Source organism: Pleurodeles waltl, chromosome 9 (genome assembly GCF_031143425.1).
Source record: "Pleurodeles waltl isolate 20211129_DDA chromosome 9, aPleWal1.hap1.20221129, whole genome shotgun sequence".
In the NCBI taxonomy this organism is placed as follows: domain Eukaryota; kingdom Metazoa; phylum Chordata; class Amphibia; order Caudata; family Salamandridae; genus Pleurodeles; species Pleurodeles waltl.
In genome coordinates, this window is record NC_090448.1 from 1045283664 (window position 1) to 1045301784 (window position 18121).

An 18121-nucleotide genomic window follows, 5' to 3' on the forward strand; every position below is an offset into this window, starting at 1 on the left:
GGTGCCTCAAAAAGGGCTTGGATTTAGTCCTTTTGAATTACTGTATGGCCACCCTGTTAGGTGACCTTTGAGCCTGGTCAAGAGGGCTTGGAGAAAAACCCCAGTAAACCCCCCCCAGGATGCATTTAGTCCTTCATTATGGTATAGGTGAGTCCCTGAGAATCCCCGAAGGATGTCAGAGTGTCCCTCCCCTTTACCTCAAAGTGCTTCCACAGACCCGCACCCAATGTGCCTCAGGGACCAGGTTCATATGGAAAGCAGACTCATACCCCTTGAACCACAAGTATATGTCCTCCTCCCTCTTATAGTCCTTCACTAGGTTCTTAGGAATGTGTACCCTTCTCTCAGGCTGCACTGAGGTACTACTGCCACCATCCCTACTGGACTGGCTCCTCTGATCCAGCTCCCTCAAGCTGAGCTCATGAGCCAGTTGTAACTTTTTCTCTTCAATGGTCAGTCTCCTCTCTTCCACCCCCCCCCCTCCATTTTCAACCTAAGCTTCTCCAACTGTAACTGGTGAACCCTCTCTGCCTGTCTGTTCAGTAACTCTTCAGGATTCAGACCCTTTATGACACACCTGCCCTGGAGACCCTCGTCCAGAGATAACAGGTCCACCCACTATACCACTGTGTATGCTCTGCACCTCCTCATCCTCATCTGCCTCCTCTGTGTCCCCCCCCCAGCCTCCCTGTCTGTCACCCAGGCCATCAGTGCCTTTTGCAGCTCCTCCTTCCAGGTGGAGTTCTTAATGGGACAGGCAAGATCGTTACAGGACTGTTTCAATTGAGCAACTGTGTAACTTTCCAGTTTCCCTAATTCAAAAACAGCTCCAGCTGGTGCATCTCCAGATTAAAACATGATGGCAAATCAAAGTGCAATGTTCCAAGGCAGAAAAAGAGTTCCCAATGAGAAGTACAAGAATCAATAAAAAGATCACTGATAATATGGAAGCAGGAAAAAGTCAAAAAAAGAGCAAAAGCAAAAACAAGTAGTATGTGGTTACATAATGGTCTGCAATGAAAACGGTATTTTACACTTAATCACTGAATGTGAAGTACACATACAAGTTCAATCCTCACCGCTGATCACCAATGTTAGAAATGGGGTCTTAGGTTGATAGTCAGATTACCACCTGTCCAAGCAAGGACCTTCACTCTAGTCAGGGCAAAGGAGAAACACTCCTGGTTAACCCCCTCTCACCCACTTGGTAGCTTCGCACAAGCAGGCAGGCTTAACTCAGAAGCAATATGTAAAGTATTTGTACCAACACACACAGGAATACAGTGGAACACTACAAAATGGACACCACAGGAATACAGTGGAAAACTACAAAATGGACATCACACCAGTTTAGAAAAATAGACAATATTTATCTAAATCAAACAAGCCCAAAATCAACATTCACAAGTTAAAATATAAATTTTCAAAAGAACAAGAGTCTTACTCCATAGAAAACAATGGAAACAATGGTCTTGTACAAAGTATCTGGTTAGCATAAAAAATAAAGCCGCACGGGCGAGCATACATCGGAAAAGGCATGGATGCGTTGGTTCCTTCCTCTCAAGGGAGGCTGTGCGTCGTTTCTTCTGTGGGTATGTCAGCGATACGTTGTTTTTCTCTCTTACAACAGAGCCATGCATTGATTTTCGGATGGGGCACCTCACATCCGCGCAGAGTCAGTTTCACTTTGACGCCCAGGGACGATGTGTGGAAAATCCAGTTGTATGGTATTAGGAAACCGCGCTGCATGGGGTTTGCTATCAGCAACCGCAAGCGGGTGTTGCGCGTTGTTTCTCCAGGTGCGATGCGTCGATCTACCAGCCGTAATGCAGGTGGAGCATATATTTTAGCCGCGAAGCTGGCTGTGCATAATTTATCAGCCGCATTGCAGATGGTGCATCAAACATTTCCCCTTACGGCGTTCTGTGCATGGATTTTCAGCTTTGGTCTGCCAACTTCACCTTTCAAGGGCCCAGGGACTGGATAGGGTACCACTTGGCAGGGCAGGAGTCTCAACAAAGAGTCCAGGTGCTGCCAGAGGAAGTCTTTGATGGCTCTGAGATTTCAAAACAGGAGATAGCTCAGTCAAGCAGGAATATATCACAAAGTCCAGTCTTTGTCCCCTTTCACAGGCAGAAGCAGCAACTGCAGGATAGCCCAACAAAGCAGTCACAGGTTGGGGCAGCACTTATGCTCAGCTTTTCAGATTGTTTCCTTGGCAGAAGTCATCTATTTTTCAGGGGTTTTGGGTCCAATACTTGTACCCCTTTCTGCCTTTGAAGTAGGCATACTTCAAAGGAAACCCTATTTTGTTCACAAGATCCTCCCTTGTCCAGGCCAGGCCCCAGACACACACCTGGGGGTTGGAGACTACATTGTGAGAGGGCAGGCAAAGCCCATTCAGGTATAAGTGACCACTACTCCCTCCACTCCAGCACAGATGGCGCATCTAGATACGCAGGCTATACCCCAGCTCCCTTTGTCTCACTGTCAAGAGGGGATTCACAAACAGCCCAACAGTAACTGACCCAGACAGGGAATCCACAAACAGGCAGAGTCACAGAATGGTTTAAGCAAGAAAGTTCCTACTTTCTAAAAGTGGCATTTTCAAACTAGCTTCACTAAAAGATGTATTTTTAAATTGTGAGTTCAGAGTCCCCAAACTCCATATTTCTTTCTGCTCTCAAAGGGAATCTGCATGTTAATAATATTTAAATGCAGCCCCTCATGTTACCCTATGAAAGAGATAGGCCTTGCAACAGTGAAGACAGAGTCCAGCACACATCAACAACCTGGAAAGCAGAGGTAAAAAGTTAGGGGAGACCACACCAAGTTTGCCAAGTCTAACAGTAAGCAAGAAAGAAGGAATGAAAGAACAAAGGAAAGAAAAACAGAAGGAATAAAGGAATGAAGACTTCAAAGAAAGAAAAAGGAATTAAAAAAATTATGAAAAGAATAAATGGGAGAGAAAAGGGAAACCAAGAGAAAAGGACAAAAAGAATGAAAGAAAAGGGAAAGAAAGAAAGATTGAAAAAATGAAAGAAATGCAAGAAGGAACAAAAGAATGAAAGGAGAATAAGCAAAAATGAAAGATTGAAGGAAAATATGAACGAGATGGTTAGGGGAATGGAAAAAACAAAGAACACAAAGGAAGGAAAAAAGAAACAAAGAAAGAAGAAAAGAAGAAAAGAAAGAAGGCAATAAAGAATGTACTAAAAGTGAGGCAATTTAAACATAGTAAAGGCTAGTTTTCTTCCTGAGCAAAGTTTATTAAAGAACCATTATTGAAATTGTGGACTGTGCTCACTTCTGGTATAGGGGCCTGCTGTCACGCCAGTTTCTAAACTCAGAGGCAACATCAAAGTAATACATAAAAATAAAAAACAATGGCACAGACGGGTACTAGTTTGTGTGTGGATGTGCTCCTTGTGAAAGAGCAAAATGCAGTAACTCAAAGTGAAGTATCCTGTGGCTGAAGTGGCCTGACCTTCTGCCTCATGATGTGATGGAAGGAAGAAAACGTGAATGACACACCAGCCAGTGGGAAATTTCAAAAGGTCTTGGCTAATGTCATACCTAAAAAAAAGGAGAGGAAAACATTAGCTTCCTCCTTGTTCTCTCTAAGTTATTTTACAAGCTTTGTTTTTGAACACATGATTGCGGAAAATTATGCCCTTCTCTCTTCCAGTCCAGGAAAAAAGAGTAGTAATGTGGTGGGCATTGAACCCTTAAAGGATTTTTATGTGCTCTATAAAAATTACAAACGAAATAATAGCCATGCAATTACGATTTTTTTAACTACATAAACCGCATATTCAATGCTAATGGAGTTTACAAGGGATTCGTAAATGACAAATAAAACTCCATGCGCTGGAGTACATACAATTCAGAGGAAAGTATTTAGTGAAATCAACCGTTTCATGTAGCCAATATTAAATCTTGGTACAAGGCAGGCTCTACCTACATCTAAGTTTGGTGCACTGCTTCCATCATGTGGCACCTTGTTGTATTACAAGTATTTTAAGGTGTTCTGCAGAACAACGAGGCAAATAACATGTATTGTCCTGATTCATAAAACTTAAAACAAGTATGCTTATTATGTGGACAAGGAACTCCACGTTAATGGACTTCAGTGTTACCACAGGAAAAAAAAACTTATGACTGGAGCAGATTAAGGGACTCATTTACAAGCAGTTTGTGCCGCAATAGCATAATTTTTGGAACACTACGGCAGTGCAAAACAGTCCCCCACCCCTCGCCTTATTGACAAACTGGTGCAATGTCACCATTGCATCAGTTTGTAAACCCTTGCGCCACATTATACTTGCGTCAGGTATAATGGCCCAAATTTAAGGATGGCGTTTCACCATCTAATGCCACATTAGAGCCATTTTCCTGGCGCTAATGTGGCGTTAGATTGCCAAAAACGCAACAACATATCTACAAGGTGGCGTAATGCTATATTGAGCCACTTTGAGACGCTTTAAGCCACATTATCCAAGCCCCATGCATAATGTATGCAAAGAGGGCTTTCCAGCTCAAGAAGGCCCGCAAAAATGGCAAAATGAAATCTACAAGATTTGATTGTGACATTTTTGGCGTCATTTTTAATGCCTGCTGAAAGCATGTGTTAAAAGGACACACCCATTGGAAATAATGGGCATCCTTGCACTTTGCTCCACTAGCATCAGAATTTTTGATGCTAGTGGAGCAAAGCACCACAATTGCGTAACATTTTTTGAGGCTATTGTTCCTAATACGGCCATGGTGCGCCGGATCTTAAATATGGCGCACACATGGTGGCATTAGGGGGAAGCAAGAAAAGTGGCACTTTGCGATGTGATGAGTCACTCTTCTTAAATCTGACCCGAACTCTGCAAGATTTCATTGTGCCATTTTTGGCGTCATTTTTAACGCCAAAAATGCCACAATGAAATCTTGTAGATTCTAATGGGTGTTGAAAAGGATGCACCCATTAGAATCAATGGGCCTCCTTGCACTTCGCTCCGCTAGCGTCAGAATTTTTGACGCTAATGGAGCAAAGAGCTACAATAGCGTAAAAATGTTGATGCTATTGTTCCTAATACTGCCATGGTTCGCTGTAACGTAAATACATCACACACATGGTGGCATTGGGGGGGCACAAGAAAAGTGGCACTTCACAATGTGAAGCACCACTTTTATTAAATTGTGAAGCGCCACTTTCTTAAATCTGGGCCAATTTATGCAAGGGAGGCTTTCCCCCGCAGGAGGCCCAAAAAAATCTAAAAGATTTCACTGCGCCACTCTAGCCTCATTTTGTTTAACGCCTGCCCTGGACTCACTTGGCCCTTTTCACTGGACCACCCAGAGCTAAGCTAAACTAGCATCAACATTTTTGACGCTACTCCAGCAAAGCGCCACATCTACAGCAAAAGTTTGAAGCAGTTGTGCTAACAAGTGCCATGGTGCGCTGTATTATAAATACAGCGCTACCATGGTGTTGTTAAGGGGTGTCAGGGCGATGCAAGGAAACTGGTGCATTGGAGCTAATGAGTCAGTTCCTTGTAAATGAGGCCCTAAGAGGCTTGTGGAACTCCTGTAATAAAGATTGAGGGCCTCATTTACGAGTCCCTAGCGGCACACTGTGCCACCAGAGGGTAATTTTTTTTTTTTTACGCTCTGGTGGGGCAGAGTGCCAGTCCATATTTACAAGGCCAAGCAAAGCCCTTTTGCATGGCTTTTCATGGCCATGTAAATATGGACCCCTTTCATCCATAACACTGCGTGAAAGGGGTGTTCCATGGGTGTTGGTTGGGGTCTTCTCACACAACCCACATTGAACCAGAAGGAATCTCATGCACTCTCAGATTTACAAGTCTAGGAATGCAGCAGATTCCTACACCACCTTGGGGGTGGCATACGAGTGACGCAACAAGGAGAAATAACTTTATTTCTCCCCATTTTTTCCTCTTTCTAAGTGTGCTGCATTTTACAGCACACATCGAAAGAGAAAAACACCTCTAGTGATTGTTTTTGTGCAGGAAGGTGCCCCTTCCTGCACAAAATCAATCATCTCCACAACTCAGACACCCTTGCACCATGGTGTATGGGTGCCTGCATTGACACATGGCAGCTATTTGTGCTCAGCGCAGGGGGAGAGGACAGAAATGTGCTGTATCTTGTAGGTACAGTGAATTTTTGCCTTTTTCTGGTGGCGCAAGGTGGTACAGCAAGGCTCTAGCTGCGCTGCCCTGCGCCACGGACCTTGTAAATGATGCCCCGGATTTCATAACTGATTTATTTACTGTAAATCTAGATGTGGACCGTTTTGCCTTGATTTAGTAAAGGTTTGCACATGTGCTTTTAAGAAACAAAACAGCACATATTATGGCAATGATCACTTTCTGTGCAAAAAAACAAATTTGCTCTACAAGTTTACCTTTGCACAGTTCCAAAATTGTTTTGTTCCAAGCACTGTAAACTTATGCAAACATGGCATTTCCAGAGCAGAACAACCCAGAAAAGATTTATTCTGGCATAAAGCCAGATCTACTGAAGTAACGTGATATGGCTTTGCACCAAATCCTACTGCCAAGTGAAACCAGATGCAAGCAATAATTCAAGGATTATGTTACCTGATATATCTATGCATAATCTCTGTGGCATAGCAAGGTTGGCATAGGCCCTAGTGATAAGGAGGGCCTACACTTGCCAATGGCTCCAAATACCATCAACCTCCTCCACTCCTCCAGCTTCCCTCACACTGCAGTGCCACTGGAGGAGAGACCTGTGCCATTTCTGATGTTACCAATTTAGAAGTTTAAAGATCACTTCTGAGGCTTTTGGGAATCAGGTTCTCCACAAAGTACCACTTGGTACAAGTACCAAAAATGGTGCAATACAAAGCATACCCGGTCAATAGTTCAAATAATATAAAATAATGTACTGACCTTTCTATAGGATGTTTGTTGTGTTTTTCTAGGGAATGTTCAGAAAAGCTTTTGGTACATTGTGCACTTTGAAAAACAGAAGCACTTTTTTTGGAACATTTGCACCAAACAGTGCATTTTAAAGCAGATTGGACCAGTGACATTGTTTGTACTGGAATGGATTTAAAAATATTTTAACAAAGTAATCTGGAGGACCTCACTAAAAGAAATCTCAAGAAAAGTTTACCAAATGTTGCCTTTTAAATACACATAGCGGGTGTCATTCGGCAAAAGTGAATGCTTTTTGCCATTGTTTAAATACAGGATAATGGATCCAAGATTCAGCACGTTATCTCCTCCTTTCTAATAGTGTTTAGGGTGGCCAATATCTGAAAAATATAATATATTTGCTATCCACAATGCCAAAACACAGTATTACCACATCAACACAGTCCAAGCACGCCCACATAAGGCCTCATTAATACATATATTGGTTAAGTTTCTACAGTGCTGCTGTAAAGTACTGTTGGAAATTGGGTCACTGGTAGAGGAGGGTGAAACCCTACACAAGCAGGAACCACAATCTCTGTCAGGATGAAACACAAGCAAACCTCAAATAAACCTGTGCTTGTCCCTCTGGTAGCCTGGCACAAGCAGCCAGGCTTAACTTAGCGACAATGCGTAAGGTATGTATACAGCATTTTAAACAGTAACATAGTTAAAACACAATATGAGAAAAATCCCACACCAATTTAGAGAAATAGAGTACAAGTAAATACATTCTTAGATACCAAAATGACAAAACTCCAATCAGTAGAACCAGAGATAAGCAGCTTCAAAGATTTAAAAATAGTGCCTAGAAGGGCAAATCCCCAACTGTGGTTATCTTGCTGTGCCGGACAGAGACAAAGTCACAAGTTCAGGCTGACTGACTAAGAGCATGAGTCAGATACAGGGACCAAATTTGGCCGGCTGAATAAGAGAACCTTAAATCCTGGTTGGTAAGCATTGCGAGATCCCAGGCTAAGGATACATTGGTAAGCAATGGTTCCGAGGAGCAGTGAGGCTGTGATGCTCGGTCCTGCGTTGTTGTTGTGAATCCAGTCGACGAATGTCTCACACTGCAAAATCCTGCATTGAGGATGCATTGACACCAGTGGTTCAGAAAAAGTTACAGAACTGCGCTGCAGAGTCCTGTGTCATCACCAAGGATGCCTTCAATGAAGGGCTTGTGATGCAAAGGTCTGCATTGAGGATATGTCACTCAGTGGTGGAACCGAGAAGACTGTGTACTGTGAAGCAAAAACCTACACAACTGACAGCAGACTAAGTCCAGGTGCTGGGTTCAAGATGGTTGGCACCTGTTCTGCCCCTGAGGCTGCTGATCAAGAGGCCAGCAAAACTGGCCCTTTTATCCACTCTGGTGGTCTTGGGTTCAAGTTTCAGGTCCAGTCCTTCACTCAGGCAGCATGGCAGCAAGCAGCCTGTGCAACAATGCAGGAGTCCTTCTGGCAAAGCAGTACAGCAGCCCTTATGAGCCTTCCACAGGTCCAGAGGTGAACTCCAAGGGTGGATCTGAAGGTACAATACATATACCTGGTGTTCACCTTGAAGTAGGAGAAGCTTCTAGAGCTTCCACCACAGAGGTTTTTGGAATATCTTGCCTGCCTGTTCCGGCCCCAGATTGTCTGAGGACTAGTGTTGAACATTTTGTGAGTGTGCTCAGGCACATCCTTTGTGAAATATAGTAGGTGGCAGCTCCTCTCCCTCATCGGGTCAAATATGGTCACCTTGCAAACACCTATGGCCTTTTGATTCACTGTCTGAGACCAACTGTCAGATAGACCTAGTCATGTGACTTAGTATACAGGCAACATACACCAATTGGTTGGGGCAAGAAAATACCTACTTTATCCAGTGGCACCTTCAGAATAGTGATTTAAAATCTTATTTGTTACCATAAAATAGGGCTTTAACTCACAATTCTCTAGACACAGAACTTGACCATCCTACCAGCTCCCAATTGATAGTTATCACTTATTAGATGTAATACGTTAACCCAATGCTATCCAAATGAGAGATAGGCCTTGCAGTAGTAAAAAATTAATTTAAGAGTTTTTCACTATCAGGACATGTAAAAGTTAAAAGTACATGGCCAACTTTTTAAATACACGGCACCCTGTCCACTGGGCTATTTAGCATCTGCCATAGGAGTGACTTAGATGCATTAAAAATTAAGGTTTAGGCTGCTATAAGGTTTATTTTGCCAGGTCGAAATGGCAGTTTAAACTGAACACACAGGCTGCAATGTTAGGCCTGAGACATGTTTAAAAGGCTACTTAGGTGGGAGACAGAATAATTGCTGCAGGCCTACTAAAAGAAGGTAATGTACAGGCCTTGGGTACATGTACTGCCTCTTTAACAGGAACCTATATGTACATTAAATGTGCCAATTTGGTGTAGTCCTATTTGACCATGTTTAAAGGAGAGAACACACACACTGAGTCCAATCACCTACTTAAGCAAGATCAACAAAAATTGAGGAAGACAAAACATTTGGGGGAAGACCACACCAAGGCAGTGAGGTCTAACAAGTACATATTTCTTGTAATAACTAATGCTGTAGCAACGCTCACAGTTTTCATATTTGTATGGTGCTGCATCATTCATGTGCACCATGACCTTCAGACAAGGATTTATGAGCTGCATACTTATAGTAAACCCACACATGAGTGACAAGAGCTGTAAATAAATTGTGACCTGCAAAAAGTTTTAATAATAGTTTCTATTATCTATAGTAACTCACACAAGAGATGTCCAATTTCAGTGACAAGCAGAGTTTATCTGGGGTGGTATGCCTATAGTGCCAACCAGATAGTTTTACAAGATATATAACAATAAAAATGGGACCTGCACAGCACACTGTGACAGGGCTGAACATTTTAGGAGTCTGCTATGCAACAAACTGTATACCCTATATATATATATTATAATAATATTGTTGCTAGATTTTTCAGCACTTCCACTTATACTTGCATTTTGAAATCTACAAATTAAATGCACGCAATCCCGCAGTCTCAACAGAGACGTACTCATGTGTGCAGCCTCTTTCTTCAATGGCCGCCTGGAGGAGAAACATTACAATGCTCGATAACGCAGCAGTAGAAGGAAAGTAAAGGTATACACACACACATGTATATATATGTGTATATATATATATATATATATATATATATATATATATATATATATATATATATATATATATATAAAAAATAAATGTTAACTGAAAAAAATAGATGACAGGGACGTTATAGTTAGGCTCACATTTTAAATGGACAAAAGCATGGAAACTCACCTGTTATATTTGGAGTTATCTAAAGTAACTATAACTTGTGTTCTAAGGTAACTATAACTTGTGGCCACGCCATGCACTGCTAATTACCATACAGATTACGGAACTCATGACATCTTTGATAACATTGATAATATCAATGTAATGTTTGCAGAATAAATGTTGATGAAAAAACTGTGCATGGAGGGGGCGTGAGTTGTAGGACAACTTTACATGCCAGTCTGAATATATACAACGCACTTCACTGCCAGTCGATCTCTAGGTTATATTATAAACTTCTAAGACATAGAGGTAATACAATCAAACGCACTCAAGGGATTACAGATGACTAAACTTGCTTTCCTTTGCAGGTGATCAAGTAAAGTGGGTTCTGATCCTACTCAGTCTAGGTGACTGTTTCCGCCTTTACCCTTGTCCCTTGGGGACTTGTGAGTCAAAATAAAGCCGAGCTCAGCACCATAGGCACTACATTTTCCCTTCCTTATCACAGTTCTAAGAGATAAAACACATAAACGAAATTGGTGATGTGTCAGATCATCGAAAATGTGGTTTCTCTGCTTCGTAACTTTGCAGATGAGCTGTGGTACAACGTTCATCTAGCTTAGTAAATACCTGCAAGAGTGGTCTCTTCATTGTGCTAATCGCCATCGTTGAGGTGCTGACACTCTCTCTTTGTGGTTTGTTACGTCACGGAAAGCCAGGGATATTAACGTTAAAATGCTGTCCAGCATTCTCTTACCCTTAACATTGTTCAAGAAAGGTACTGTGGCGTTTTATGTATGTAGTCATATTGAATTAGCATTACACTTGCATTTATCGAATATAATGCAGCATTATAGGTCAGGAAATTATTGAACACAAAGCAATGCAATTTGATGATAAAGGGACAAATTGGGCTATTTTCATCTAGTGGCTGAATGGCAGAAGTCTGACCAGGAAAACTGGATACAAATCCTGGCTTCCCCACTTGATCGAGTTGTGTGATCCTATGCAAACCACTTTTTTCTCAGTGTCGCATTTTAATTGACCGTGAGAGGAAATCTGTGACCGCACTAGGATGTTTGCTGTATGAAAATCCCACATATTGTTTTCTGGACAATAATGTTGCTACATTTGGCCATGTATACAGTGCACAAGACCTATTGGCAGCTCTGATTTTACTCTTCGCAGACCTGAGGCTGTAACGAGTAGCACACAGTGCAAAGGCCTGTTTCCTTACTTTAGGCAGGCTTGAATGGAATGACAACTTCAGATGGCTTTTCTATTGCAAGGGGATATTGCAGTGCTCGCTGTTTAAATGGAAGGTTTGAAAATCAATTTGAGCCTGCTCCAACCAATTGTACAACCCTTGAAGGACAGCTTACCCCTAAGTAGACCTTTGACAACCTGGACAGGTCAGGAAGCAGGCCTCCAGACCATCAGTCAGCCCTATCCTCCGGGTTAACTATTTGTCCTACTTCCGGTCAGAGGACCACCCATCCTTCCCCCCACACAATATTGAAACCTTGGAAATCATCTCTGATTTCATTATTTAAAACAACTGTGATCATGTTTTATCAAGGCTATCATATGAGTCTATCACTGTGTCAGTATAAATGAAAGTTGCTTAATTTATTCTAAAAATCATTGTGTCAAGGACTTCCCACCATGTTTGACTTCACCTATTAAAAGCTGGCTATAGTGGAATTTAGAAAGGGAAAAGGCATAATGGGGAAAAGGTTGCAGCTGCTTTACTTTTTAGTGTCAGGTCAAGGTGCATTTATAAAATCAAAAGGCATGGACTTCATTTCGGGTTCGACTCCTGGCACTGCCTTTGCGACCCCTGGCTTCAGAGGTAGCAAATTCAGTGCCGGTAACATAGTGCCAGCTAGCCCTTATGGACGTCAGTTGAGACTTGCTCTCTTTGTTTTCTATCCATTTTTATTACACTAACATTGAATAATAACATATTATTCATTATTAGTGCAATACAAAAGGGATAATTAGCTTGAATGTGCCCTTCCACGGCAACTGAGGAAAGAAAACATGCTTTTAAATGCATCGTGTACACGTGCTTGCGGGTGGGGGTATGTTTGTGTGAGACAGAGTGTGTGTGATAGTGTGAATTTGAGTGCATGTGTGATATGTGTCTGTGAGTGAAAGTGGAGGTCAAAAGGCACGTGATGTCGTTTTGGCCACCTCTGGCATTTTGGTGAATTGATGTCCATGTCAAAAGGCACTGAAAGGTTTACCCCTGGTACATATGCTGCTCCTACTGGATTTCAGCAATACGTCCATGATCCAGCCAACCCTTGCTGCTTCAGGAAAACTATGCTTTATGCCATTCGCTGCCAGCCCGTCAACTTCACCCACCGTATGGGCAGCAGTTCTGAAGACCACAAAGGAGCATGCACTGTCTGTAAGTGACTGGTGATATCTGTGCCTTGTAAACATAATGAGCCGTTTTGAGATTGGGTGACTACAGCACAGAGGCACTGCAAACAATGCAGCTTATTTTCAGCATGCTTCAATGAAAACAACACGGACCACACACAATCTTCATACTGCAATGTCGGGACAATGGAACGCTTTATGAAGAAATAGATAATGTCAGCGCGTGTAAAGAGTAATGGATTTCGAAACCCTGCAAGAAAAATGTACCAGAAAGTAACTCATCCTCCAGGAGCTGGAAGCGGCCGCTGCAATGGGCCACCTACCCCATTAGTAGGGTGACCAGATCTTGAGGAGCAAAAACCGGGACAGGTCAGACATAAAAGAAGGACTAAAGACTTTACTCTTATTTTGATATTTTGAAAAATTCAGGACAAAGGGTCAAAATTCAGGACAAAAATTCAACAAACGTCAGTTTTGCGCAAGAGAGGCCATGCCTCAGTATGTTAGTGCATTTATTCACTCTTTTTTTAACATAGCACTATTTATTCACTGTGGTCTTTTTGTGATTGTCTCCTGGTATGCTACATTCAGGTGTCACATTACGTCCTTGTTCAGTAGTAAATTAATGCCCTTCAGTACTGTGGCAAGGCCATCCCCCTACCCAAATCTACCCATTCTTTCTTAAAGAGAAAGTAACAGCAAATGTTTGATTATGTTTCTGAGCATTTTAATACCCCGGCTAACAGTTTGGGAAACTTTAGGGTAATTAACCTTATGCTAGTTTAAACAAATTGAACAAAAACATCTGGCATAACCCAACCGCCCATGGACTTTCAACCTAAATTTTTTTTAAAGAGGCAGGGCAGATGGTGTGGGCGACAGTCTCACACCTATTGTCAGGATGTGAGGTACCCACAACTTGTCTGTAGTCTCACAGCACTAGAGTGTATGTCAGGGACTCTACGTTTATCTTACATGAGTCTACTTTGAACTCTATGACACTGCACCACTCTGCATTACTGCACTCTCTGCCACTCTATTGTATGCCACTCTACTCCACTGCACTCTATGCTACTCTACCCCATGCCACTCTATGCCACTCCACTCTGCGCCAATGCACTCTAAACAACTGCACTGTACGCCACTGTCCTCTACTCTGCACCACTGTACTCTACACCACTGCTCTCTATGCCACTCTACTCCACTCTACATCACTGCACTGACACTCTACTCTGCAACATTGCACTCTCTGCCACTGTACTGTACACCAATCTACTATGTACTACTGCATTATATGCCACTGCACTCTATGCCACTCTACTCTATGCCAATCTACTCTGCATCACTCCACTCTACGTGACTGCACTCTACAGCACTATACTCTACTCTGCACTGCACCACTCAACACTACGCTATTGCACTCTGCCACACGAGTCTACTCTGCCCTCTATGCCACTGCACCACTCTACACTGCTGCACTCTCTGCCACTCTATTGTATGCCACTCTACTCCATTGCACTCTGTGCCACTCCACTCTGTCCCACACCACTCATGCCACTGCACTCTAAACCACTGCACTCTACTCCAGTGCACTCTAAACAACTGCCCTGTACCCTGCACCACTGGGCTCTATGCCACTGCTCCTATGCCGCTCTACTCCACTCCTCACCACTACGCCACTAACGTTTAGCCATGAACAGCTGCCACTCTGGTGTATAACATGGCTAAAACACATTGGCAAAGCCAATAACTCTTGTGTAGACTAGATCTATTGGCTTTGCCAATGTTTGTTAGTGCTATGAGGTACCGAGGCCCCTGAAAGAACTGTGAATGTATAAGTCCTTATTTTAAACATGCATTTGATGCCTCGTCAGGGATAGTAAGCGCTATATAAATACAATTACATCATATATAGGCTGCTACAAAATGCACAAATACATTTTGGTTAAATAAAAAAAGTGCTTCTCAAATACAGTTTTGAATTATATACAGTTTATACCTAGTACTAACATTTTTTATAACACTCCATTAAAACCACACACTTCACAGCTCACCTTGGAACACCGTTAAGGTACCTCTCTAAAAGAAATTATATTTGCCATTAGAAAGCTTCAAGTGACTCCTTTGGTTAAAGTGGATGCGGGTTTTCAAGCCCCTTTACATTTGCAGATTTACCAGTTGCCCACATTTGCATTTCTTTAGGGAACGAGACACCCTGGCAAGAAGGTCTGTTTCATATCTGTCTGCCTCCCCCCCCCTCCTCAGAGCACAGGAGACTCTCTGCCTTTCACTCCAGCTGGGGAAACTAATCTGCCTGTAGTTTCGCCCTGCAGTCCTTTGTCCTTTTGGTGAAAGGCTAAAATTACGGACAAATGCCGTCCATTAAGCCTTCCATCACGGACAACAGGGCGAAATTACGGGCAGTCCGTGAAATTTACGGACGGGCGGTCACCCTATCCCCACTCGTCTCTCTACTGGGAGCAGGTAAGGGACTGTGATGCCTGACAGTAACAGATTAATTACTTTAATCACTTTATACTTTGTAGGCGTTTTTAACTTATGCTTCCCTAGGTGATCTGACCTTTGTCCCAAAAACCGGGACATCTATTTAAAATTAAGAGAAGCGTCATGAAACCGGGACAGTTCTTTAAAAACCGGGACTGTCCAGGGAAATCCGGGACGTCTGGTCACCCTACCCATTAGGCCCCGGTGCACATGCTGCACCAATGGTAGCTACGCTTCTGCATTGCGTGTGCTTACGTAAAGACATCTTCTACATCTGACCTTAGCACAGTTATCAATGTCTAAGCATTTGTGCTGGAGGGTGCAACTCAAATACCAGTTCCATGGTAGACATTTATCTTCGCACCATGGTAGAAGTCTGAGCAATCAAGCAGAACTCCAATCTTTAGCACGAGTGCTGCCAATAAGGCTTGTAGCTAAGTAGAGTTGAACAAGGTATTTGCATTGTGTACTTCATTGTGCAGAGCACATGAGAGGAAAAGCCTCCTTGGACAGAAGCTCCGCATTCTTGCACAAAAGGTATCCTGACCATGACAAAGACCCCCTTGCACTATGTCACAAGGGTGACCACATTGTTGCTAAGCAGGCACAGTGGGTAGTTCAAGGAGACTGCAGATCTGCACCGTGGTTTTGTAAATATGATGCAGTTCTGTTCTTTTCAGTTCATGCAGCGCCGCTACTTTGCTTGCTGCCCTGTGGTGCGTGAACTCTCGGCAAATCTGTGCCCAAATGTAAAACAGAGTTAAAGACAGAACCCACCATTGTTAAAGGTCGCTATGCACTGCTGAAGAGGGTTTTCTTTTAACATCGCACAATCTACCCATCACCGACATTCACGGGGCACATTTCTATTCTGTGCTTACCACATATGAAGGACTGCTCTTTCCTTATAATACATGTAAGATCAGCGTTAAGACTACAGAGCATTAACTCACATTTTATACATCACATCATGGTGCACTACCACTATTTCCAACTTCTGTATGTAACTGATGTTACTAATTCCCAAATTATAGTGCTCAATTTCCTGACCCTGCATGGATAAGTCTACTTTTAGTGATATGAAAATGTGACCTTCGGAGCACTGCATTAATCAGCAACCATTGAACACACCCAGCCACCGTCCCGGTTATGAAAAGGCTCTAAAAAGGCTGATACATTTCTATATGTAAACTATGTGAAATAAGGCACCTACAAAATCAGTGTAACCTTCCTATGAGTATTGCCTAGGGTGATTTTCTAAAAACTGGTAAAAGATGTTGAAAACAAACTGATACCAGTTTGATCACATCATCTATTACTTCAAGTTGTACTATGTTAAAGCAGGTAAATGTTGCTTACAGAACTGCACTTCATTTGTTACATAAAACATGCAAGCAAGGATCGCTCTGCATAGTGTCATCTTAACCATACCCAACTACCTATGAGTAGTAGGAAGGGATACCTTTAATCACCATATTAAAAGTGACAGTTGTCCCGCCCCGGAAATGACGTCATATCCGGTGGCTGGGACTTCCGGTGTCCCAGAAAGCCCTCCCCGGAAGTGACGTGCATGGGGGTGTCACGTGGTTTGTGAACACGTGGTGTCACGTGTTAGCCCTGTGTCTGGGTCCTAGCCCCTGGGTTTTGGCCTATGAGCTGTGTAAAAAAGTATGACTTAGTGTTGTGCAAGTGGTTTCAGAGCCTGAGAGGGCCAGGTCTGGACATGTCAGACATTCATGCCCAAGTGCCAGTTAGGGGGCCTCTGCACAGGGCTGCAAAGTGGGCGGTCTGGTCAAACCTCCACACTGTTGGCTAATCCAAAAAATAAATAAAGTGGGAATGGTCAAATGCTGCTTATGTTAGAGCCAGCCTATCAATGTAGAGAGGTAAATCTAAAACAGAGGTGGGCCTGCATTCTTTCATGGGTTCCCAGATGGTTTAAATTAGAAACTGACCCTGTAATTAAAAGTTTGAAACACCCCAGAGGTTGTTGTGGCATGGCTAATCTAAAACAGAGATGTGCCTGCATTCTTTCAGGGGGTCACAGATGGTTTAAATTAGAAAACTGACCATGTAATTAAAAGTTTGAAACACCCCAGAGTTTGTTGTGACATGGCTAATCTAAAACAGATATGTGCCTGCATTCTTTCAGGGGGTCCCAGAACTGACCCTGTAATTAAAAGTTTGAAACACCACAGAGGTTGTTGTGGCATGGCTAATCTAAAACAGAGATGTGCCTGCATTCTTTCCAGGGGTGACAGAGGTGGGGTTAAATTAGAAACTGACACGGTAATTAAAAGTTTGAAACACAACAGAGGTTGAGGGGCATGGCTGATCTAAAACAGAGATGGGCCTACATTCTTTCCAGGGGTGACAGAGGTGGGGTTAAATTAGAAACTGACCCTGTAATTAAAAGTTTGAAACACAACAGAGGTTGTTGTGGCATGGCTAATCTAAAACAGAGATGGGCTTACATTCTTTCCAGGGGTGACAGAGGTGGGGTTAAATTATAAAACAGACCCAGTAATTAAAAGTTGAAACACAACAAAGGACAAGTATTGCTAACCTATAACAGATGCCTATTTTCAAGTCCCACCAATCACAGAGCCCAGGCATAATTACCACTGTGATCCTAGTATAAGAACCCCCCAACTTCACAGGCCTCTTTTTTTCTGAACTACATACTGACATTTGTGGCAAAGCAGAGTTCAGACTGGTGATGCTGAACATCTTCTACTTAAGGTCTGTAACAGTGTGGTGTGTGTATGTGTTTTACTAAAGTTTAACAATGACATTAGCACCAACCTGTTTAACTATACATAGAGATGTAAAATGCCTGCTTTTAAAAAATAAATAAAAAATAAAAATGTAAAAGCTATTAGTGTATTTTTGAGATACTGTAATTACTTTGTGGGGTGATTTTGTTTAAATGGTACTAGTAGGGTCTTGTGCTATGTATTTGTCTGTATTTTTATGG